The sequence below is a fragment of the Photinus pyralis genome, unplaced genomic scaffold (assembly GCF_008802855.1).
Source record: "Photinus pyralis isolate 1611_PpyrPB1 unplaced genomic scaffold, Ppyr1.3 Ppyr1.4_LG8, whole genome shotgun sequence".
In the NCBI taxonomy this organism is placed as follows: Eukaryota; Metazoa; Arthropoda; class Insecta; order Coleoptera; family Lampyridae; genus Photinus; species Photinus pyralis.
Genome location: NW_022170819.1, coordinates 28,313,520 through 28,340,982, shown reverse-complemented (window position 1 = coordinate 28,340,982; position 27,463 = coordinate 28,313,520).

The following is a 27,463-nucleotide window of genomic DNA, read 5'->3' as shown; positions in this document are numbered from 1 at the left end:
GAATTTAATGCTGGAGAGTAGCTGTTGGGGTCGCTCCTGTTTCTTTAAAATATCAGAAAAACCCATTAAAAATTCTCGCAAATCAGGGAAAAGGCATAGGCGGTAAAATCTTGTCAAATCTCTAACGCCGTTCACCCACCAAAACTGCGATGGGGGTTGCGGGTGACAGGGAGTTGTTTAGTCGCCTTGTACGACATGCAGTACCCTCTGCGGTAGGATTATTCTAACGAAAAACAATTGACTACTAATGAGAATGTACCGTTACAATCAAAAACAGATCGGGTGGATAGTTTTTTTTTTAATTTCTTGACCATTGACTGTCTTTATCTTCAGTTTCTGTGCGTCATTTCTGACAAATGGTAAAGACTATACCATTTCCTTTCTATTTGTTTGCTTTTCTCTTAGTTTTGGTTCATCTGAATCCTATGGCTTAGTGTAAATCCTGGTATCAATGGAAAGCACTAGCCTTTTGTAATATTCAACCCCAAAAACAACTGGAAATAGATATTTAGTCCAGTCAAATTAGCTCCAAAGGTAGTGTAAACTGGATGTTGTTACTCACTGAACTAGACCAAGTGTAAACAAATCCGCTGAAATAGTCCCCCTGGCCGGAAGCTCCCGGAACATATTGTTATATAAACAGAAACGAAGAAAAAATGGCAAAATGTCGTTTTTTTTGCATTTGACTTCAATTATCTCGTTAACTACTGCTCTAAGGGAAAAAATGAAGAGAAATGAATTAAATTTTCTACAAGATACAGTTTCTAACTTTCTATTGAACGTTCATTTTCAAATGTTATTGTGTTTACGGAAAAATATAAAAAAAGAAATTCCGAACATTAACAATTTGTTTTTACTAAGAAATATTCATTCGATCTTTTTGAAAATCCGTATTTGATCACTTACTTTCATGATAAAACAATAAGACAAACCCGATCACCGTAGATTTTATAGTTATTGCATAAATTAAATAAACAAATTTACAAAACGATCCTTTGTTTTTCACACTGGGCGACCCGCAGAGCGTTATCAATTTTTTTGCAGTTAGTGAACCCCAAAACAACCTTTTTCATTGTGCCGATGATTCTTGCAAATCGACGGACTGTGGAATTTTTTTCAAAATCCGAAGAATTTTCTTAGTTAACAAATCGAATAATTTCGAAAATACAACAAGAAATGTAAATCTATAATAGGCGAATGGAAAGCCCTCGGAAAGACTTACATAAAAAAAAAATACGTCCAAATCCGATGAATAGTTCACGAGAAATCAGCGTTTGACTGTTTTCGAGACAACCAAAAATAATTTTGCAAATCGGTCGTATCGAACGATTCTTTAAATCGTGCATTTTTTTATTCTTCTAATTGACCGAATTGTGCCAAGGCCCTATTATAGAGTTACCTTTCTTCTTATATTTCAGGAGTTATTATTAGTTAACTAAAAAAATTCCACAGTACGTCAATTTGCAAGAATCATCAGGACAATTTTTGGAAATGGTTGTCTTAGAGTTCCACTATCTGTAAAAAATTGAGAACGCTCTGGGAGTCACCCAGTTTGAAAGACAAAGCATCGTTTCTTTAATTTGTCGATTTTATTATTTAATAACTATGAAACGTATGGTGATCGGGTTTGTCATATTATTTTGTTATCAAAAGAAGTAGCCTAATTCGGATTTTCAAAAAAATCGGATGAATTTTACTTAGTATAATAGATTGTTAATTTTCACGATTACTTTTTTATATTTTTCCATAAAAAACCATAACTTTTGAAAATGAACGTTCCATACGTACTGTATCTTAAAGACACTTCGATTCTAAACAAATTCACTTCTGTATTCATTTTTTCCCTCAGAGCAATAGTCAACGAGATAATTGAAGTAAAATGCTAAAAGAAACGACATTTTGCCTTTTTTCTTCGTTTTTTGTATATAACAATATGTTTCGGGAGGACCACGATTTTTAGATTCAGCGCATTTTTTTACACAGAATCGCACATAGAATAAACTTGGTTGCTTGAGTGAAATAACAACATCCAGTCCAAACCCTAATTACACTGGACTAATAATTATTGTGACTATCTCAAAGAGCAAATTCTGAAAAAGCCTGAAATTAGTACGACACGTTTTTAAGCTCGAAGATTCGCAAAAATAAATTTGCCGGGAAGTCGCTAAAATGAAATATTTTTTTTCATATTGTTCCCCTACCGGCCGTTTACAATATATCTGAATTAGTCTCAAATGTGGTTATACAAACGATTTATTCGTGCCACCGAACGGCTGAAATCCACTAAAAAACCATCGTCTGTAAAGTTTTATCTGCGCGATATTCAATTCAAAAACGAGCGATATAATGTATTGTTAAACGTTAGATGATACGAACAGACAGTTTTATGATATTCCGCTTGTCAGACAGAGGGGGCACAATATAATTTAGAAGAATTCATCCAAAAAACAACGATTTCGTGTTCATTACACATGCAGCAACGTAAAAGGCCGCAGCGACGTATATAATTTTACCCTGTGTGATGTACGATTAAACACAACATACCCCGATAACATGTGGACCGTGTACTCTGAAAACATTTATAATAGAAAGCGGATTATGCATAGATCGTTTCCACAAAACTGTCAAATACATAATATTTTCCAATTCAAATTGCACAAATAATACTTTTACGTACTGTCGTATGCAAACAGTTTTTTAGCTGTTTGTTACATTATTGTTTAGGTTTATTGCGAAAGTTTGTCATTAAAGTACAATATGAGTTTCGTGCTTGACGAGGTGTGAAGCTTTCCTTTCCTACACGAATTTTCCTTTTTCCCTCGATATAGTTTCATTTGGATGCAATTATACTTCTAACCTTAGTTGAAAACTATATGGATTTCATTCGGGGGAAAATGTTCGTCAAGCTTTCACTATTTGTATTGCACAAAGTGGATCCTGGCAGTTTTTAGCTCATGTCAGGTCGCATTTTAGTAATCCATTACAGAGCAGCAGAGATAAAATAAGTTTTTTCGTGTAAAATATCGCATTTCCATAGTTTGAACGCCGCTGACCTATTCGACTGTACTGGTTGGTTTCCAATGAAATAAAAGAGCATTTTGTAGGTAAATACCTGATATACGTAACGGTAGCTCTAAATTTCTTCGAAATTCCGTTGTGAAGGTAGGCAGATAAATGATATTCTTGGTAGAAATTCAAAGAATAAATTTGCCAATCAGGGTGCAAATGCGGGGCGTTTTTTCGCGACGTTTAATGTCTATGGAGCATTGTTCAGAAACCTCTCGAGCCTCGATCAATTTATAATTATAATAAGAAGGTTCGGAAGCACTCGTTCTTAATAAATTTCAATCGCGTCATGTATAAATGTAAGTAAAATCAGATCGGTGACAAAAGTGCGAGTTAAATACAGTTTAATAGTAATTTAAGTTCTAAACATTGAACGCTGAAAGACGCGCTGCAGAATATCCCGTACGATTATTATCTTCGAGAATGTAGCAGACGAAAAATAAAGGAGAATTTCTATTAGTTCTGTAATTTTCTGAGGCAATCTAAGTAAACGATTTTATTTATTAGAGTTCATTGAATGAAACAAGTACTGCATCTCTTGAAAACAATCTCAAAACAGGAAAATTCCCATTTCAAATCGGCAGCCGTTCGTTTCCTCCCAGACGGTGATCAAAAGAGACTTTTCCCGAAACTAAAACGTTACCGTAGACAAATTGCATTCGTTCATATAATTCCGTTCGCCGTCATTATTCTTACATTACAGGTCACTTACGCGCATATTCAAATGAGCTAATGCATTACTTTAATGTTACTTGCTCGACGCAATAAACTGCGATTCAAAACATTATCTACGATATATTGTGGAGTTTTAGTGATTTATATCCGAAAGATTGGCACTTATGTATCCCAAAACACTAATATATCTTCAACTGTTCTAGTTACGTAGAGAACATATTCGTTTGGAATTATTTAACGTTTAGGCGCTATTACGCCTGCAGATTTTAATCAGGTTCGCCTACAACTACCCTATTTAGACATTATTTATTGTGCCTGTCTAACCATCCGTGTAACGTAATAATAATCTCAAAAGTAGGTACAACACGCAAGTAATGGGGTTTCGAGGTAGAATTTTTAGTTTTAGCTGCGGAAAATGCTGGTCTTTCAAGATACTTTGAAAAAGTTCGGTGCACGGAAAAGGATGCGTTGTAAAATTTAACAGGCACGGGGGTCACGTGACTTCCCAGAGACTTACACTTACACAAATCAAAGGTATTTGACTACTAAATACTTTCACGTCCAGCACAAGCGAATACTAGACACAGATACATTGAAAAGTAAACAAATACTTAAAAAAATAAGTATTCAAATACTTTAGAATGTATTCGAACACTTTCAAAAGTATTCGAATACTTTCAAAGGTATTCGAATACTTTCAAAAGTATTCAAATACTTGTCACTTAACTACATTAAAAATTTAAAATAGTATACTAGATAAAAGCCTGGATGAAAGTCTTAATACTACTTATACTTTGTATGGGGTTAGCTTTTTTTAAAATTCTATTGTTATATACAAATTTAAGGGGAATAAAAGCGTATTATTATTATTATATAATTATATAGGAGGTAGCTACCAGGACTTTTCTTATACCAGTTATATCCTTAAGAATATGTGTACCAGTTTTCAAAGCGATCGTACGTCGTTCACATGATACGTATGCTTTTCTGCAAATTAATCCTAGCGATTTTGGAATAGATCCATTTTTGACCATCCGTTTGTCCATGTACATGATAACTTGTTTAGAAACGTGCGATCGCTTTGAAAATTGGTACACATGGTCTTAAGGGTATAAGAAAGGTCCCTATTGTTTTTAAGTTACGTAGACTATCGAGTCAAAAAGTTTCACTCCAGGATCGTTCGGTATTCTTTTGTATCGGATTTTTATATTTGATTTGTGACAATGGAAACTTTCGCTAAACATTTCTAAATTGCTCTCAAATATTTGAATAACTTAAAAGTAATAATAATAATAATTGCCTTTAATTATCCCAAAAAAAAAACAGAAATAAAATATACTTCTACAAGGCGAAGTTCAGTTCGACGGAGAGTACCGCCGTCTGTACTTCCACTTAACCTTGGAACTATTCCGACTGTTATTTACATTAAAAAATTAAACAAACTACAATATAAAAAATAAAATAAAAAAATAAAAAATAAAAAAAATACTTTCCTTAGAACCTTCCAATAAAAGTTACTGAGATCGACCGGGAAAAACATTTTCTTATAGAATTTGGCCCGTAGAATCCATAATTTCAAACAGTTTGAAGATTGGGCTACTAGTTCAAAAGTTACAGCCCTTTGAATTTTCTTTCGAAATTGGTTTCTAGTCTATAACTTTTAATTGACAATTCTGAACGAAAAAGTACGAATCGTTTTGGATTCTGCGCACCAAAATTAATAAGAAAAAGTGTTTTCCCGAGAGATTTTGGTGTAGTCGATTTTTGGTAAAAAAGGAAGGTTAAGTATTCAAATACCTTGCGAAGTATTCGAATACTAAATATTTGTGAAAGTATTTGAGTTACAAATACAAATACTGCTTCCATAAAATTTAATTGCAAAGTATTTGAATACTTTATAGGATTTGAATACTAAAAAGTATTTACAAAACCGAATACTGCCCAGCTCTGCTTTTAAATTATTTTTTTAACATCTCAATGCGATGTACTAATTAACCACCGTCACTACGTAATGTTAACGCCACATTTAATGTTAATCGTCTTAATTGCTTTACATTCCTCGCAGTGACACATCTATGTCTATTTTAGCGCCTGCTAAAAGTGGATCACTATTATCTCGATTAGAAATAAGTTGCTTACTTTTTCTTGGTAAACCCGATGGCATTTTTGAGTTACACAACTTTTAACGCAGAAGACTCACGGAAGTTATGCCTTTATAGTTGTGAAACTCACGGACTTTTTATTGGTTAATGTAGTAAAACGCGATAAAACAATGAAAACTACCACAATTGCACAATGAAAACAAAAGAAACCTTTTCATTAATGGTTTTTGGTTTTATGCGCGAAAACTAAGTAAAATCCTACTTTAATTCACCATGATAGTAAATTACTACCCTCTGTTTCTAGGTTTCCCTGGCATGTAAGTAATTACAGGTTAATTAATAGTAGATAATAGTAAGTGCAAATGCATCGAGTGTGTTTTAGGAAATGTGGTTCGTTGCGTCTTGTCCACCATTGGATATAAAATACACTCACCTGCTTTTCCAATACAATTCCGATACTATTATCATCAGAAAACCATTAGAATGCTTTTAAATATTAAACAGGGTTCCAGCTCTGTACTACTGCATTATATACAAATGTTTTTTCTAACTTGTCGTGACAAAACGTTCCATTTCGAAACAAAGAACAATTAGAGTTTAAATCACTTTTCAAAGTTGTTTGATTGTGTGATTACAGCAGTACTTTCGCCGTCACTTGGGATTACTTGAAGAAAAGCGTTTATTTTAAAACGATTGTTAGTTAGAGGGTGTGAGAGCATAAATAAACTGTTTTATTGCGAAAAGTTTTTCTAACTTTAAACTTACTCTCGGAGATATCGGCAATTGTAAAGAGGCCGATTTTTCTAAATCAGGCTGAAATGGTGCGAATAAATTCTTGCGTTAGTATCGAAAGAATTTTTTTTTGCTCTAATTCCTCTCGTCTCGCATACGAGAGATATGCGTTGTGATTCTTTAATCGGGGGATTTTACGTCAATGCCGAACCCTTGTCGAATACGCAAATTATCTGACGTTGTATTAGGGCACTGTCAGCCGAGCAATTGTAACCTGTTGACGGTTTGGTGCCAGGGGCAAGATTAATCGGTACACAGATGCTGGCTTAGTTTAATTAATACTATGGCGAAGGTGAAATCTGCAAGTGTAAGCCAATATTCACTTTATTCGTTAACCCTTGAAATTAACCTCATTATAGGGCGTCAGTTTCCTACTGTATGTTTAACTTGGAGCATCGTGCGTGTGTTTCCTCAATTAAGGCAAACACTATGTATGGAAACAATTGAGCAATCTAATAATAGGTATTTTGTGGTGTAATTGGGGTTTCCTAATATTCTTAAGCATTTCTAAAGGATGCTTGCAGGTTTATCGCGGTTTAAAGCATCATCAAGTACGGTAAACTTCATTGAAAATCAAACGACTGACTTCAAGAAAACTGTGTAGTGTTATAGATGTCGTGAATTCGGACATCTCAAGTCGAATTGTCCGCTATTGCGGTGTTTAAGTGTCCAGAAAATATGGATTTTAGATTTTAGATGTTCAGGAATGCTCCAGTTTTTAAATTATGACAGCAAATAGCTCTATAATGAAAAGATAATTTGTTAGCAAGGTAAATTTGGCTGTGACGTCAATAATACGAACGAAAGTGTAAACCGGAAGGATATTCTCCATCTGCCTGAGATTCACACGAACTTGCTTTCAATTCCAAAGATTGTGAGCTATGGACGTATGGTTTTCTTCAATAAGATATGAAGTTGGTATAGGTGCAGTGCTAAGCCAAGATTACCCAGGAGAAGGGGAAAGAGTTAACCCTAATCTAAACCAAATATTTTGTCTCATGGGCCCATTTCCGCCATGTTTAAACCTCAGGAATGTACCCAAACGCAAAAAATCGACTAATGAGTGAAACTGAAAGAGAGTTACGAAACCGTCTATAATTGTTTAAAGTATATAGAAAATGTGCTTTTCTTCTTGCTTTATGTTAATTGTCTGGGGAAGAACGTGTAAGGCACGTCCTCTCACGTTGAAAACTTCACGTCCTATACGATTAAAATCTAATCAGTAGAGGACCACCAGAAAGGCACCATAGGCGTGGTGTTTACATGCTTAGCAGCAAAGTTTCCCGAAGGAGCAATAATTTTTCGACCCCCTTCTAATAGTAACCCCGATCTCTATTTCATGGTTGGTCAGCTTAATTCAAACTTACAAGACGAAAGCAATAAATTGTCAACTAAAGATCGATCTATTCTATATTTCTTTCTTAGCTTGCGAAGAAGGTGGATTATGTTATTTTTCTGCTTTATAGTTGGTGTGTGTAGATATTTTACTCTCTATCTTTCTCGAAATTGTCGTAATGCACCCTGCTGAGCGAAAACATTCGGGTAGGTTTCAGTTTTTTAAAGATAAGGATCGGTTATATCGAATAGTTCTTTTGATGTGCGCTATTTTACATTGCAGAGCTATTATGTTTCGCTTATTATGATGTATTATTATTGACTTCGCATATTATAAGGCAATAAACGTCATGCGTATTTTATTCGACCCTCCATATTATGGGGGATAAAGTTTTATTTGCTTGGAGGGATTATAAAAAAGATCAACGGTAGATCAAATAGAACGAATTGAAAAGTACAATTATTTATTCTATTAGTAGTTAAAAGAAATTCCGATTAGAGATGACATACAAAATTGTGGCACTTTTACTTTAACATATTTGCGCTAATGCATTTGTATTATTAATATTAGACACCACAAAACTGCGTCAACAGCTTGTAACATGCCTTTACATTAAATGGACTTGAACTTCTTTCCCTCCTCGAAATCAAAATTTTGAATTCCTAAGTAAACTCGTAAATTCTTCAGGAAAAATTGTTTCTTGACTCACGGCGAGCTCTATATACAACTTTACTATGATGGATTTATTAAAGATCTCCTATTTACAGTTTTCTAAAATCTGTCTTCAATAAATACTTGTTTTTCCTATGGTTTTTCTCAAATTCAAACACAAAATTAGCACTACGTTTTGAAACGCAAATCTACAAAGCAGTGCTTGTTATGGCCATATCTTTTTTGGAACTAATCGAATCCATTAAATCGGAAATTATTCTGAACGGAAATAACTTTTTAGACAAAACTCAATTCCTTTAAAAAAAAATCCAATTTTGGGTAGGTTCATAAATACCTAAATAAAAAATACATGCAAAACCAAACGGCTTTAACCCCCACTCTAACAATATTCAAACCACAAAATTTCTTTCTTATTTTTATAAACGTAAATCAAGTTAAAATTATCTATGTAACGTTTAGGTACACTGTTTCCTAAATATTTAAACCTTTAGTTCTACATAAAAATACGACAACTCTTTTTCAGGTGAAAATGTTGATCCAGAATCCTCCTTCAGTGACTTCAATAAATTCGGGGATTCGCCAAGAGACGGTAACAATCAAATACTGCACAATTTATCAGAACGTTCTTTCTGGTGTATCCTTGTATTTTAAAAGTGACGTGCAAACCACCAGCTTATTAATACAACCATTGAGTAATTAAACCTTCACTCAACGGTTGAACGCTAACTTCAGATATATTACCTGTGTTCACTGATCCGTAGGCCAGAAAGACCGTACACAAAACACCAAAACAAAAACCTAGCTAGCTCTTTACCTTTTATTATGATCACGACACAAAACTTCTCCCCAATACAGAGGAGAGATTCGACGTGTGTCAACTCAAATACCTTAAATCTAAACTGAACTGCAAAATTTTGAATAGGTACATAAAATGAATCACACGGAAATTAATGTGAAAATTACAAAAATGCGATTTTAATCTTAACACACAAAAGGAAAATAGTACAAAAACACAAATTCAAAGGGCTGTAACTTTTGAACTAGTAGCACAATCTTAGAACTGTTTGAAATTATAGATTCTACAGGGCACATTCTATAAGAAAATTTTTTTTCCGGGTCGATCTGAGACAATTTTGTTTTCGGGCCTCAAAAAAAGGCAGTATGTATAACCTTCCTTTTTTACCAAAAATCGACTGCACCAAAATTTCTCGGGAAAACATTTTTTCTTATTAATTTTGGTGTGCAGAATCCAAAACAATTCGTACTTTTTCGATAAGACTTCTCAATCAATAGTTATAGAGTAGAAACCAATTTCGAAAGAAGATTCAAAGGGCTGTAACTATTGAACTAGTAGCCCAATTAAGGAACTGTTTGAAATTATGGATTCTACAGGCCCAATTCTATAAGAAAAATTTTTTCCGGGTCGATCTGAGACAATTTTTGTTGAGGGCCTCAAAAAAAAGCAGCAACCTTCCTTTTTTACCATAAAATCGACTGCACCAAAATTTCTCGGGAAAACACTTTTTCTTATTAATTTTGGTGCGTAGAATCCAAAACAATTCGTACTTTTTCGATCAGACTTCTCAATCAAATGTTATAGACTAGAAACCAATTTCGAAAGAAAATTCAAAGGGCTGTAACTTTTGAACTAGTAGCCCAATCTTGGAACTGTTTGAAATTATGGATTCTACAGGCCACATTCTATAAGAAAATTAAATAGACTAAAATTATTCCTTAAGTACTTACTTTACTTGTCCGGGAATTGAAATATCCAATCAAAAGGTATCCGTACACAGTTCACAAAAATTAAATTTTTCAATTAACACGAATTACACTTTCCACTAACATTGGTTAATCGCAGCAAATGTCGAATCGAAGGGTGTGAGGAGTATGGAATAATGGCCAGGAAAAAGAAAAGTTTGATGTTCCTGTTCCTACAATTACCATATAATTTTCGTGCCCCCAGACACTCCGGTTCTACATTCGTTCTCAAAACGTTCATCCTTAAGGACTCCCATGATTTAACAAGAGACCATCGGATCTTTTTTTCGTAAAGGCACGAATAGACTGGCAAGTTTTCCTGTCTCAAGTTGACTTACGGTGGTTTTTATAGCTGGACAGTGCTGTCAGATAGCAACTTTCGTGAGAAAACTTGCCGGCCTATTCCCGCCCTAAGAATTATTTCCTACCCCATATGCTCCTGGTGCTAGGTTTGATGGTCCCTTTTAAAAAAATTATGGTGTAAGTGCGAACTAAATATTTTGGGGGGAGAGAAATAGAATGCAATTTTGGTGTTTGGAGTTTATAAACGGACCCATAACAAACCCATTTTGAAGATACCATTTTCAGGAAACTAAAAAAAAGTAACTTTTCGTATAGACTAGCCGAAGCCCAAATCATAAATTTTATACCTAGAAACTAAACAATTGTTTTTGCGTTCAGAGAAGAAAAAAGTTCGTGTGTAATAGAAAAGCCTAATTATCCTTTTTTTTGAATTCGTGGACATGATATCCGATACAACGAAGTATGACTTGAAACTTGGACGCATAAAACTATGGCACTCAAGATTCCCTAAAACGTTTCGTAGAGAAAACAGTTCTCAGCAAATTGTTTTAGCTTAGTAAATTAAACTAATTACAAATAACCGAGAAAATATTCGCGATTGTAACGATAGGAAGGAAACTGCGAGTTATCAAATAAGACCGTGTTCTATGTGCAAAGTACAAAGGAAATTTATAGAAAATATCACACGATGTAGCGAATGCAAAATTGCTTTGATGTCGGAAGCATCTCTTAAAATTCTCTTAGAATTTCCAACAAGAAAATATGGTTAACCTAGAAAGTTTTATTTGAATATTTTAGTCCTAAAACAACACAGAAAGTTATAAGACAACATTCCTTGCTTACAATAGAATTTCCAGAAACTTAGAATAGTGCTACATAACAAGATGCTAACGCAAGGGAAACATTTGTAAGTGAAATCATGCATAAAATCCGTTTATTTATTATTTTAATCAGTCTTTAGGTTCACCAAATTTTGCAAAGTGAGTAATTAAAGCGCGCTTAATCCTATCACTTTTAATATTTTTCGAACCCCTCTCCCTCGATGGCGTACTAATTTAGACAGCGAGCGAAGTTAACAATCCTTTTCGGTTTTTTCTTCTCTCCTCTTCTACTTTGAAGAGGATAATTAGCATATCAGAATCGTGCAAGCGTGTTGATGACTAATACTTCACACCCTCGATACTACAGCAATATGCACCCTTCCCGCAATTTTGTAGAATTTATGGACTGCACTGCATTAAAGATTAAATAACTGTGATCTGGAGCCGACTACATTCCAGCTATTTGCTGTATAAAGCCCGTAGTTTGTATAAATTACCGCGGGACTGATAGCCTAACGCCCATTAAGCTTATTTTTTTCTTTCATCGGCGAAAAACGCGAATGTTGTTTTGCTCGTCGGATTAGAGGGTGGTAACTGAATTTGGGGGTAATTAGGCAGTTGCTTCTTTCTACGTTAACGCACGCGGAAAGATTTAATTAAAAGCACGAGCGTAATTTCGTTGCTGTATGTTTAAAACTATCGTTACGTTAGGGGGTGAGTTCTTAAAGTGCATTAGAAGTGATGTCCCGTGTCTCTGGGGGATGTCAGGGTTTTGCATTGTAAATGGAAAAAAAGGATTATTCAATATCAACAGATAACAGTATAGCGTTTCAAATTGTGCAAGTTACTTATTGAGACAAGGGTTGCCATCGTCTCGATTTCAAATGACATTATTTTTAAATTTAATTCGAGTGAATGCTAGGTATAACTTTCATCACTCCACAGCAATCGTTCCATAAACTAAAAGTAAATTCTTCTGTGCTGCAGTAAAAGGAAATTCAAATTGCATACAACAATTTCCGTCCAAAATTAAATTTAAATACAATCCATAAAGTCTAGCATAATTGAACGTTATACAGGCTTTTCCACTCAATACTAATAAGCGATGTGTTTTTGAGGGGGAGAAATGATTATCTTTTAAGTCAATATTGGGGGGTTTCATGTGCGTCCTCCTGAGACGGAGGAAGATGTTACAAATGAAAAAAAGACTCCTAATGTAGCGGACTATTCATGCAAATAAGTTATATGGCATAAATATTTATAACAAACTTGGCCCAGCCTGCGCATGCGCACACCGCTGCGCACACCTGATGTTAAAATATGCGATATGTTTGCCTTTACTAGACGAATCTGTGGTTAAAATTTCAAAAAAATATCTCCATAAATAAGAAAGATGGCAGTGTTCAGTTTACGCATGCGCACATTAATCCTCAAGATTTTTTTGGTGGAGGTGCTAGAACTGTAAGCTACCAAATGCAAAAAGAACGAACTAAACATCTTGAAAACTGTAAAAGTAGGTAAGGCCTCGGACGGACGGACGAACGGATAAAGTGGTCATAATATTTAGTCTTTTACCACTTACACCATAATTATTTATAGAAAACGATCACGGGAGTCCTTAAGACTGAACCTTTTAAGACAGAATTTAAAACCGAGGGGTCTGAGGGGTATGGAAGCCATTCCTCCACCGCACAAAGATCTTTTGATTACTGTAGAAATAGGAACATCTAATATTTCTTATTTCTGGGGGATATTCCATACCCCTAGACCTCCCGGTTCTACATTTTGCCCCATAACATTTAGTGCTTCTAGCACTTACACTATAATTTTTGAAAAGGGACCATCAAACGTAACACCAGAAGCCTATGAGGTATGAAATCCGATTTTCTTTTATGTAAAACAATCAGGGGAAGCCTTAATACTTAAAATGTTGAGAAAGAAAGTAGAACCGGGGGGGGGGTCTGGGCTGGAATATCCCTCATCCATTCTCTGTAACTTTTTAGAAATTCAATTGATGAATAAAGTTCTGAGCATAGTTGATTTCTGGCATATCTTTGTGTTTGAAGGTACAAAAAAACCACAATGGTAATTAATGTAACTGTTACAATGAATTAATTTAATACAACGATGAGTACTTTTTGCTATAATATTGTTGCGAAATAAATAAATAATGCACTGAAGAATTTTATTTGGCGTCTGATTAAAACATTCCTACTCGTATGGAACGGTGGCAGTCTATGAGCCACTTTCTTGACATAATTTGTTTAAGATATGCTCCATATATATTCTTTGAATATACTTTGCATATAATATTAATTATTTACATGTTTAAAATAGATCCTTGGCGATAACAACCTTTTTCACCAATAAGAAAAAATTCGACCAATTCTTTGATGTATTTAAATTTGGTTTTACGTTTGGATGGTCCACACGCCGCTAACTATACCTGCAAATAAATTCTTAATTTTTAAAAATATTCGATTTTATTTAGCATTCTCACTTTCATTGAGAAAGGTGCAAACCTTTCTATTTAATGAAATATTTTTATTTCTTTGACTGATTATATTTAAAGGGTCTGCCAGCAACTCTCCCCTTGTGACCTGGGGATTATCAAATTTTTAAGGAAATTCGGTTTTATTTATACTTGTCGTTTCCTTCGAGAAGGGTATATCTCTTTTTGACCATCAATTATCTTTATTTCTTTTATTGATCATATTAAATGGATCTAGTTGCTACCCACTAAAATGTTACCTCTTGTGAGTTGGGAATTGCGAAGTTTTGAAGCAAATTCTGCTTTATTTAACATTCCTATTTTAATTGAGAAGGGTATAGCTCTTATATTTTATCAAATGTTTTATTTCTTTGATTAATTATGTTTAAACTTTCTAAAGGCAACCTTCTCAAGGAGTTTATATCAGGTGTTAATTAAAATATTTCGGGGCGGTTAAGGCCGCTGAATTTCTCTAATTAAGTATCAGAGGCTGGACGTGTCCTAGACAAATTATAATTATTCCTTTTAAAGATTTTGGCTAGTATCTGTACTTAATTATTAAGCTACCTGGACATATGATTGTGGGTGTTTTTTTTTAATAATAATAATTTTATTGCATTTAGTAGTTTTCTTTACAAAAAAACTTATTGCAAGGTTTAGCGTTAAACTAACATACATACACTACCAAACACTAATTCAGCTTACAAAGGAAAAAAATAATAATAATAATAACCTATTGTAATGTACCTACCAGTATAGTGTTACTTAATTTTAACTTAATTTTAGTACATCTTCATACAAAAAAAAATAGGGCCAAGAAAAGCGAAAACAATTATTCATTCATGATAAAGGCTCGTAGTCTTAGACTTTAGGTAATAAATTTAAAAAGTGATCGGGTGATTTTTATAGACTCGTTGTTAAGATTGTCCAAAAGGTCCTGAACAGATTTAATATGGTTGCAATAAGCATCCCGGTATGGTTGAAACATAGGACATTTAATAACAATGTGCCCTAGAGTTTCCATATCATTAAGATTACAAAGGGTGCACATCTCGTCTGTGTATATTCTGTAAGTAATTTGTTGTATTTTAAAGGTGATACCTTTCCTTGAGCATAGCCTTATTTGCGAAAGTAATCGTATCATGTGTATGGGTAACTTAAGGGTTAGGTAATTAGACGTATTACCATCGTATGAAAAAAAACGCGTAAATAATGCATACGTGGACAGTTGAAGTTGGGAGATATCTTTATCAAATGAGTATCTTCTATATTTTTCAACAACAGCATTTATGTGTGGTTTAACGTTCCCTGTTGTGAGTTCAGTCCACACATGGAGTAAATCTAGCTGTGTGAATACATCTTTTAGTTGAGTTATCCAATTCAGAGTGAGATTTTTATTTGATGCAGTGGTATTAGCTGAGTCTAGATGAAGCAGACGGTTAAGGCACATCTTGGGTAGTCTACTGTTGGGCATTCCATATACTCGTGTAACCAAGAAAGCGCAGCTTTTATAGCAATTACAAATAACGGGCATGAGCCTGTCTCTAAGCGAATAAGGTGATCTGGAGTTGTTTTGCTCAAACGTAGTATTTGTTTGTAATAGAAAATTTGAACTCTTTCAATTACATCTGGATATCTAAGTCCCCAGATACCAACGCAGTGTGCTAGAGAGTTAATTACAATAGAATGGTACAGTGTTTCTCTCGTGGTCCAGGAGTTTATTTTGTTTTTTGAAAGAAGTTGCATGACGGAACCTATACTTCCTTTTGCTTTAGTCTTTGTCAAGGAAGACATTTTAGACAATTTGCCAGATGCCGAAAAGGTTACACCAAGGTAGTTAAAACTATTAACAATTTCAAGTCGTGTATCGTTAAAGTAAAATGAATTACTTGATGAAGCAGCAAATCCACCATTCCTAAAAATTACAATTTTGCTTTTCTCTGTATTATTCTCTGTTTTCAGCAGAGTATTTTGCTAGGGAAACCAGTTTTCCATTAAGGTCTACAGGTGAGTCCGCCAGAATGACTAGATCATCGGCATAGAGTAGTAGAATTAAATCCGTGTAGTTATCAATGTTTATACCAGAGTGGCCACAGTTCCTGAAGTAGTTCTCTATGTCTCCAATAAATATTGAGAATAAGAGAGGACTCAGCGATTCACCTTGTAATACTCCACATGATATATCAAAGAATCTGCTCTGCAAACCACTTGAGGTGATCGCAAAAACAGCATTATCATAATAATTTTTGATTGTTCTTATTATTTTGGAACTTACACCAGCAAAATACAGTTTCCTGTAGAGTAATGTATGATTAACGCTATCAAAAGCGCCTTTGAAATCGATAAATGCAGCATATATTTTTCTTTTAGACAAGCGTAGATGAAAGTAAATTACAGATGAAAGGGTGAAGATATTATCAGTACATCCTCTGTTTTTACGAAAACCAGATTGACATTCAGGAAGAATGCTAAACTCCTCACACCAACTATTGAGCCTATTCAGTAAAATTTAAGTAACATTTTTTGAACAACAGTTTGTTTTTTTTTTTTTGCTCGATAATTATTTGGATCAGCTTTGGGTCCCCTTTTATGGGGCATACAGAATAGTGAGGTGAACCATTGAGATGGAATTGCCCCTGATGCAAATATTTTGTTAAAAAGGCAACCTAAAAACAATTTCCAATTTGTCGGAAGGTTCTTGATAAACTCGTATGTAAGTTTGTCACTTCCCGGTGATTTATTGCGTTTGGTTGAATTTAAAGCCACGTTAACTTCTACCATAGTAATGTCTTCATCCAGTAGAGGATGGCAGGCGTCCAGATATGTATAGTTGTCTAAAACCCTAGATGGGTAATGGGAAGCGAAGAAATTTTCCCACTGCTCAATAGTTATCGGGTTACTTGTACTATTTTGGTTAAAAGATTTTAAAGTTTTCCAAAACATAGATTGGTTTTTGACGTTACTCAACGCATAGAGTCGAGATTTTTGAAACTGCACTTTTTTCTTCTTTAGTAATTTTTTATACGTTTTTTTTAAAGACAAATAGCGTGTAACTACACTCGCAGAGTAATTAGTTTCCTTAAGGTTTTTTAGCTGATTTTTTACTTCCTTTTTGTGGATAAGGCATTCCTTATCAAACCATGGTTGTGTAAGGGCAAGTGATTTTCCTGAGGTACTTTTTTTCAACCCTAAGTTTGTTGCTATTTGGTAAATAGTTGTCAGCAGAGAAGAATAACAGTTGTCAACAAAGCTACTTAGTAGAGGAGTTGGCGACAATTGCATTTGGATATAATAATTTTGGCTAGTTGCGTCGCTCCACTTAAATGATTCCCTTTTTTCACATTTGTTTGATGAATTTGTACAATAATAATCATAAACAAAATTTAATTCCAGTGTTACAGGGAAATGATCGGATTCAGCAACAGCATTGAGTACATTTAAATTGTTTACAAAATGCAGAGAATTATTGTTGCACCATATTAAATCAATTAGTGTTTGGTAGTGTAGGTATGTTAGTTTAATGCTAAACCTTGCAGTAAGTTTTTTTAGCTTCCTAGCATGTGCTAGGTAGCTATTGCAATAGCCGTTTTTTGAACATTTCAAAATTTCATCAAATGTCGACGTTTTAGACCATTTTAAGCAACTTTTAAAGAATAAAATTTTTTCCGTCTGTATGTACGTACGTACGTTTGTTGGCAATTTTCTGAGAAAACGGCTCGACGGATTTTGTTGAAATTTTGTATATATGTTTTAGGCATACCGAACAGAAAAATAACGGGCCGGATTTTTGAAAAAAAATTTTGGAGCGCCGTAACGGCATCGAACTTTTTTTTTCAAATAGCAACCTAAAATTTTTATTCTATTATTTGGAAGACCTTATTTGCAAAACGCAACGATCTTGTTTCTGAAGCAATTTAAACGAAATTTCTATGGTAAGTCCCTTTAATAAAAGCAAACAAAATTCATGCGCAAAAATCGTGTTGCGCATGCGCAGAAATGCAATTTTCTTATTTATGGAACAATTAAAACGAAATTTGGATGGTAGGTCCTCCTAATAAAAGAAAACAAAAGGCATGCGCAAAATATCGAGTTGCGCATGTGCAACATCCAACTTTCTTATTTAAGTTGCCCATTAGTGTGTATTTTTTATTAGTGTCAAATTGCGATTTTTCACAACGAATGAATTGGAATGGTATGTTCGATAACAGTTCAAGAAATGTTTGACGTATCCTGAAATCGTGTAATATTGGTTGCATACAATTCCACGAATTGACGGTTTTCTCTTCATAGCATGAGCTAGGTACAATGCGAAATTTCATCAAATGTTGACGTTTTAGATCATTTTAAGCAACTTTTAAAGAACAAATTTTTCCCGTCTGTAAGTGCGTACATATGTTGGCAATTTTTGGTTTCAGCTAGGAAGCTATTCTGTCAAGAATTTGACACCTGGTTGTAAAGAAAACTACTAAATGCAATAAAATTATTATTATTATTACTATTATTGTGGGTGGTTTTAGTGACCGTTCGTCATAGCAATATATTTCTTCTTCACAGTCTGGCCCTAAACAAATAGACCTAAACACGTCTTTTTTTGCGAGCACACAAATCGTGTGCCCCTTTGCGCATTACACTTGCCCCGTATTAAACTACATCTCATCTTTATTTAATAATTACTTTAATTGATTAACTTTATTTTAATTAATTACTTTATAGATTGAAAAAAAAGTAGCCCGTTACAGCAGAGTATAACTGATTATCAAATATCTCTATAATAGGTTATATTTAATGCTCTACAAGTCACCTCCTAAATGCACCTGCACATGTTACCACTTGTGATTTGGGAATTAACGAAATTTTGGTGTGGGTTTACTTGCTATTTAATATATTTGTGAGATGCTCCTGAGATTTCAGGCGTTTTACTTTTAATACATCGCGAGAGCCGGGTGAGTAGAAGAAAAAAAGTGAAAATTATTGCATTTTCCAACGCAATTTTTAAATAATCCACATATTTTTTTAATCTGTCGAAAATGGAAAGGCTTGCACAAAATTATTTGACTTTATGGCAACGGGGATGAATTAATTACAGATTAGTTGAGAAGGGCGCCCCTAATGATATGTAAATAACACTCGTTTTACAAGAATTTTTTTGTTTGACGCAATGTGCTGATCGCAATTTTTCTCCTACTCGGAGACCTTCCCAATTTTTTCGATTACGATAATGATCGGTGACGCATACACCCCCAGTAAGGCATTCTTTACATTTCTCTTAACGCTCAATACGCGTGACTTACCACAATTTGTCCGAGACGGCCGCACTGTAAGCGATCGTCGTGTATAGGTAGACGTATTTAGATTTGATCCGAGATCAAAGGGCCGGTAAAGATTTCTAATTCGGAATTCAATTGATTTTTTGCTTTGATCCCTTTCGTGTTAGACGCACGTGATTCATACGCCCGAAGCGGTGCATTTGCCGGCGGTCTGTGCGTGTGAAATGCAATTTACGGTCTTTCCGCAAGTTCCACATGTTGTGGAGACAATTTGATATGCCGCAGGACAAGAGGGAAATATACATTAGACCATTGTTTGTTTATTGCTTCCAACCCCTTGTTAGAAGGCGCCTTCGGGCTAGTCTCTGAAATCCTCGTGTTAAAGTCATGTTTTCTGCCGTAGAAAAATGAAAAAATAGAGTTGAATCTCGTCTAGGTTTCAAATATTAATACTTTGTGTGCCTATTTTGTCGAATAATTTTATAGAGGTGATCTTATAACGCATCTGTTTTGTTTGCAGTACAAAACCCTACTTATTTTGAGAGTTTAACAATAATCACACTTATTTTTATTGCATAATCATTCCGAATACCTTTCTGTCGTACTTTTAACCTGTAGTTTACCTTGCCCGAATTTCCATTTCGTTTTTATTAATTAACCTACAGCTCAATTTTCAAGATAGGGGCGGTTTTTTTCGATAAAACGCAAGAATAGCATTACCTACAAAGTACATTTCAAAATTATGATATCGAAAAAGCGTCCCTTTGTTCTCATTCTATTTACACAAAAATTTAATTAAAGTTAACAAAAGGAATAGATTGCATCGGTCCCCCTTCCGCTTAGAAATAAAAGATACCCCAATTCGACATAATCTCATTATGTGTCTTAAGGGGTTCTAAAGATTTTATATTTTACATCGAGTTTTTTGCATTTAAATTCATTGCCTATCGGAAATCAGAATCGCATTAGAACGGAATGGGAATTTTAATTCGTTCGATGGCATGCCGTTCGACTTGCCACATTGAAATTTGGCGCAAAAGTATTTCGAAGAGCATCGCGGTCCCCAAGTATAAATAGACATATTTACAGGTGCCTTTCTATGACGACTATCGCAAGGGAAAACTACCCGTAGTGCTTATTGTGCGGCACCTGGTAGCGCTTTGAGATACTATAACGGGGGTTTTTCGCGAAAATCAATAGGCGACGAGCAACCCCTACATTTCAGAAGCGATTCCTGTATCGCCCTTAAGTAAAAGTTCGCTTAAAGTATCATGTAGGGGGTTACATATACGGATGCCCCATTATTTTTTAATAGTCGAATAAAGGAGTTTCGTATTTTTTTATTTGAGCTAAATTTTGATTGTTAATAATTTTACACACATTCATCTCACTTGTTTACTACGCGTCTAAAATATGAGAAAATGTAGAATCGTACAGAGCTTTCACATTATTTATTCGGCTCATATGCAGTATCATCCCTTGACTGGTCGTAGTATAGAAGACCGTACTTTTTTATCGTCCTCACTAAATCGGAATCGAAAAAAAAGCTTAAAAAATGGTTTTTCCAAAAGGTACCATTGGTGTACCGGGTGGTCAAATAAGATTGGCATTCGGCCATATCTCAGAAACTAGTAGACATAGAGTGCATGCAATAATATACCTATAGTGTTACTTCTGGCATCTGGCGTTAGGGAAGTTACTTTCAGGTTATCGTGCGTAATAAGCTACAATCATTACTTTAATGGAAGCTTACTGATTACAGAGGTCGCCACATAACGCAAATCACGGAAGTTGTGCTTTATGTATTCTCTTCCTTAAGTTTCATGTTCCCCTAGTAGTCGGATCCGTGATTTTCAGGCAGAAAACTTTTTCCATTCCGTATGATTTATTTTCGTAATGCTCTTCTAATGTCCGTTTCTCAATGTGCATGGTAGTTTGTCTGAGATCGACCCGGAAACAAATTTTCTTATAGAATGTGGCCTGTAGAATCCATAATTTCAAACAGTTTGAAGATTGGGCTACTTGATCAAAAGTTACAGCCCTTTGAAGTTTTTTTCGAAATTGGTTTCTAGTCTATAACTTTTGATTGAGAAGTCTGATCGAAAAAATACGAATTGTTTTGGATTCTACGCACCAAAATTAATAAGAAAAAGTGTTTTCCCGAGTAATTTTGGTGTAGTCGATTTTTAGTAAAAAAAGGAAGGTTTAGTATTCAAATACTATGCGAAGTATTCGAATACTTCTCAAAGTATTCAAATACCTTGCGAAGTATTCGAATACTAAATATTTGTGAAAGTATTTGAGTTACAAATACAAATCTGCTTCCATAAAGGTATTTAATTACAAAGTATTTGAATACTTTAAAGGATTTGAATACTAAAAAGTATTTACAAAATCGAATACTGCCCAGCTCTGTGTCAAAGGAATGAGTACAAAATCAAAAAATCAAAAGTAGTGAGGATTTTAAAAGTTTTGGGGAAGAATGCAGAACCGGTGGGAGTGGGGAGTATGAAATACCCCCAAAGGAAAGGAATATAGAATCTTTAGGGAAGAATGTAGAATCAGGGGGTCTGGTGGTATATGGAATACCTCTCTTTAAAAGATTCATTCCTCATTTCCCTACAACTGTGATAATATGCTCGTATATACCGAGGGGTATTGGGGATTTTCCATATCCCTCCCTCTCACCCAGCTTCCCGGTGCTACGTTCTCCCTCAAAACTTTAGCTATACAGACCAAAAGCTATAGTGTAAGTTGTAAGGGTTCTAATCGCATTGGGGAAGATTGTAGAACAGGCGGGCCTGGGGGGCATGGAAAGGAAACATTTATTTATTTACTTATTTATTTATTTATTTATTTTTTTATTTATTTATTTACATTTATTTATTTATTTAATGCCCCTCTCTTGTTCTGGACCCTCAACAGGCTTGCGCCCAATTACCGAGTGACCCGCATAATTCTTTTCAGAGGTGCCTCTGCAGGAGGTCTTACATAATCTGTGGAAAACTGCAGGAAAACCTAACATTAGCACGAAGGGTTTGAGGGTATATGGAATACCCTCCGGGAAGGGGTCTGAGGGAATATAGATTACCTTGAATAAAAGATTCATTCTTTATTTCCCTATAACTGTCATAAAATGTTCGTCTATACTGAGGGGTATTCCATACCCCCTAGACCCCCCCCCCCGGTCTTTGGGGATACGTTTTCCTTCAAAACGTTCACCTATTAATACAAACGTTCCAAAAATTATGGTGAAGTACTAAGGGGTCTCAACGTTTTGGGGAAGAATGTAGAACAGAGGGAAGTGGAGGTACCAATATCACCAATCCTTTTTCAGAAAAAAACAGAATTTTTAGGGAAAAATGTAGAACCAGAGGATGTGGGGGTATATAGAACACTTCTTTGAAAAAAAGAGGTCCTAAAACTGTCGTAAAATGTTCGTATATACTGGGTAGTGTGCGGCCCCCCCCCCCCTCCAGTGCCACGTTGTCCCTCAATCGTATTACCTGTTAATCCCTATTAAGAGCAACACTAATGAATTGTTTGATATGTCAGATGCCAGTATTTTATTTGGTTTTTAATTCGAACGTGGTGCCGATCGTAAAATACGGGTACGTTGTTTCAATGTACCAGATGTACTTATGTACAGTCTTTGACAAAGGTAATGATCGCCAAATAGGCAATCCTGCAGCATACGCAAACAACACAGTGCCATTTTTGGAAATGCAAATTAACAAATTAAGGTATCTTCCCCTTGAAGGAACCGACGGAGCCCGATGTGATAGAGCAGAGTTCATATTCTGTTGAGCGATCATTACTGTTGTCAATGACCGTACATAGTGCTCAAGGGGTTGACGTCAAGGGTGTATATTTTTTTAAAAAATCGACTTGCTTTTGTGTTTTTTTTTCAAAAAACTATTTTTCTTTGAGCAAATATGATTGGCGGTACCCCCCGGAGTGCATGAGCTTTAGGCTATCCTTAAGAACCCCTCACACTGTAGTTGTGCTCAATCGGACTATTTGATCATGTAGGCGGATTTATTGTACGGTGGCAGTATGTTTGGTTAAAGTAGCCCCAATTAAGATAGTACTCTATTATTTCCAACTTAACCTCGCTCCGGGTTCCAGAACCAATTAAAAGTACAATACGCCATAGAATTCAAATGACAGAAAAGGCGATTGTCAATTCCACCAATGGCTTACCTATTTTTCGTACAATTCCACCATTAAGTATCTCGAATATAGCTTGTAGCTACTTTATGAAAACGTCAAAAACTGTATGTTCGCAAGATTACCGCTTTGACATATAAAGGTCAAGCATAGGCTCTGGGCTCCAGAAGTAGGCGACCCTATGAAGAGCAAAGGATAACACGAATGGCATATCGCCCATGAAACACTGTAAACTCCATAGAAGGATCTAGTCGAAACTTGGTAAGGGTTCTGGAAGAACGAAGGAAAGTAATGGACATAATTTGCTTAACAATGAAATAAACAGTTATTTTCTAAATAAATTTCCCATAAGAGGGTTGAAACGCATTAAATAAAAGTCAATAATCATGTTTTAAAAGAGTGATTCGAATAATAGGACACAAGAATTTAGATTTTCAACTCGAAAAGGGTATTTATTGGAACTCCTAAATACCGCAGGTGGAAACATAACCGGAAAAGGAAGACGACATAAATATACTCGTAGAACAGGCAAAGGAGTTATTAAGAAACCTAATAATTAGAAACCCTTAAGTAGCTGAGGCAAAATGAGTGGGTAATCTGAGCAAGAGACCGAGGCAGAAAGAACACTTTGTAAAAAATATCTTTTGTCACTTCCATTCCAACTTTGTTTTCCACCCTTTTATAGCATTACCTTGTAATCCTAGCGCTAAGTACATTAGGGACGTAGATTATTTGAAAGCCAAAGCGCGCGGCGATGGTAAACATTTACGTAGTGAAGAAGTGGACCGCGAGGTAAAAAAAAAACGTTTCACGCAAGTAAACACTCGGTGCGCGCATCCGATTGCTAGGGCTATAAATGCAAACCAATTTTCAAGTCGATGCATAAATTTCAATTATTTTCTTGTTAGCAAGTTTGAAACTTATTGCGTATATATGTGTTAATTAGTAAGTCCCTTTTAATTAATATAATTATAAAATAATGCCACCGCGGCCTAATTAGTGTCACAATACGTGGCTTCCCAAGTAGAGCTCTTGTTCAGACCGTAAGTTAGCTGAAAAGTTTCCGAAATTTCAGCTTTTTGATACTCGCATCGCTACGGTTTCCGCTTCGGTTCACTTTCACAAAGCGGCATTTATAAAAAATTACTAGGATAACATCTATTAAACTTGATCATCCCCTGCATCCCCGTGATAAGGTGATGTATTTAAATTTCTAAAATAAACGATTTTTTTTTGTTGAATGTGTATGGGAGGATTTTGTGCTTTAGGGAACGTCTTTCTCGTTGCTCGCCGAGATACCGGCGGAGAAAGAGAGGACGGAAGATCGTTACGTTCCTGTACTTTTGTTGGGGGGATGAATATGATGGATAAAGTTGCGTGAGTATGACGATTTATCAAGGACCTGTCAAAGTACCGCATTGTTATACTTCCACTGCAGCCAAAGCAAGGGGGTTATGGCTTGGCCATTTAACTTTTTTTTTTCGAACCTCGAAAAAACCAGCTTTCTTGTGTAGGGAGTATTCATATTTAAATGAAAAGCGAAAAGAGTTGACGTACAAAATGCTTATATTCGCCAATAGCAAACTGCATATTAAAGGAGAAGTAAAAGCAGTTATATTGTCTAATTTCTTTCCAATCTGATAAATTACATTCAGAAATTAGCCAAATTAACAAGCCTGTTTTAACACTAGAACCGCGGAAGCGGTCAGTTTGACCCAGGGTTTGACCATTGTGTGTCTTTTTTTATCCGCTTTGTTTGGTAATAATGTTAAGCGAGTCTATGACATTTCCTAAAAGATGTTGCCCAATGTTATTTAACGAATCTTTTAATTTTTTTCCGAACAGTTTTTAGCCCATTTTCCCACAAAACTCACTAATATTTTATCCTAACCTTGAGATCGAAAAGAAACTATATTCATTTTAAGAAGGTAGCGATAGAAAGCATAGTACAATAATTTGGTGCCTTTTTATATTTTTCCTTTGTGTGCTTATCTTCAAACACAGCGCCATCTACCAGCTTTAGGGGTTTATTTCCATTATAATTGAGCAAACTTTAAAGGCTTAAGTATGTTTAAATTAAGAACCAAATAAATATGTTAAAGGCTATTGCCTAACTGCACCTAAGTTAAGTTTGACTAAGGAAGACTATCACGTTTAGGTACAGATCATTTCCCTTCTAGGTGAAAAATATGTTGTAATTTTATTTACGATACTGAAGGGTTCATATGTGTATATTAAAAATCAATACTTGAATATTTATTGCTTGATAAAATCTAAATTAAGCTTGTATTTCCTCTTAAATCTGGCCCAAGGGAAACCGCTACCTTTAAAAATTGATTACATCGAATCGAAAATGTATGTTGCTATTTCAGTGACGATTTTGACGCAATGATGTGTCTGCCCGAATTGGGGGATGAGATACCCTCTTAAGATAGCTAAAAAATGGAAGAAACAAGTTTCATTACGAAAACCAGGAGAAAACCATCATCAGGATTTCCATCTAAAGCTTAAAGTCACTGGTTGGTCAATTTTAAGATCAATTCAAATTAAAATTGCCTTTTTCAACCATGTAGTTCCTCAAATGGAGGATGAATTTGATGCACGTATTTTAAGATTTATGTTTCTGTTGCAAATATATAAATGGGGTTATACGAGCGAATCTATTTATAGATGCAGTTATTTTCGAATTACAGGGAAAATGTAGATCACTTTTATAACCAAAATTAAAATAATCTCATGGAAATTATCGTGGCCTCGTTAAATTAATGAAACGGCACGACGAACGAGCGCAGTATCTATATGGAAGAGCAAAATGATTTCAATTTGAATGTAAAGTTTACCTTGTAGTAGGTCTGTGCCAGCCGACACCTGGTTCATTAGATGTCCAATGAATAATTCTAGGAGACAGAGACTGCATTACGCGAGTAATTCAGTGCCAACTTACATAATCATGTTTTCACTTCAGCACGCCATCCATGGAAATTCCTGTTTTAGTGGAAACATCAAAGTGGGCAAATTCCTAACACCTATTTGTATTTTAAATTCGTTGACGGAGGGAAAGAGATTTGAAAGAAACTAAATAGGTCGCATGCTAATGTTTAATTTTTATTCCATCGTGTATAATCGATAAAGCATTGCTCCAGAAACTGTTGTATTCGCAATCATCTCCATGGAAGTTACCTGTCGGTTAACTCTAGCGGACGAATTTGAAATGTATCTTTCGAAAGGAAAAGCGTTTGGGTGATATCAAATGAATAGAAAAATGGATATCTGGGATAAGATCAAATGCTTTTATATGCTTTCAGCGCAAAATGCGCTACCAATGACAGAACTGGGCAGTATTCGATTTTGTAAATACTTTTTAGTATTCAAATCCATTAAAGTATTCAAATACTTTGTAATTAAAAACTTTTATGCGGAAGCAGTATTTGTATTTGTAACTCAAATACTTTCACAAATATTTAGTATTCGAATTCGAGTATTTGGATACTTAACCTTCCTTTTTTAACAAAAATCGACTACACCAAAATCTCTCGAGAAAACACTTATTCTTATTAATTTTGGCGATTGGCGATTTTTTTCAATATTTTTTTAAGAGCTATTATCAACGTTTTCATTTGGTGTATAACTTATTTTCTCGAAAAACAACCTTTCAGAATTGGTACCGCAAGAAGTACCCGCAGCGCCTAAGTCGTATGACCTGAGGCGGCAGACGATCGATTTTAGCATACTCTGATAGGGCAAAATGGAACTCCATCGGTTAAAATTTTGATCATTCTCGTTCAGTGGATTTCGTGCTAGCTCCCCTACTATTATAGACTAGAAAAGAAACCAATTTCGAAAGAAAATTCAAAGGCTACAGGCCACATTCTATAAGAAAATTTTTTTTCCGGGTCGATCTGAGACAATCTTTTTTGAGGGCCACAAAAAAAGGCAATGTACAACCTTCCTTTTTTACAAAAATGGACTGCACCAAAATTTCTCGGGAAAACACTTTTTCTTATTAA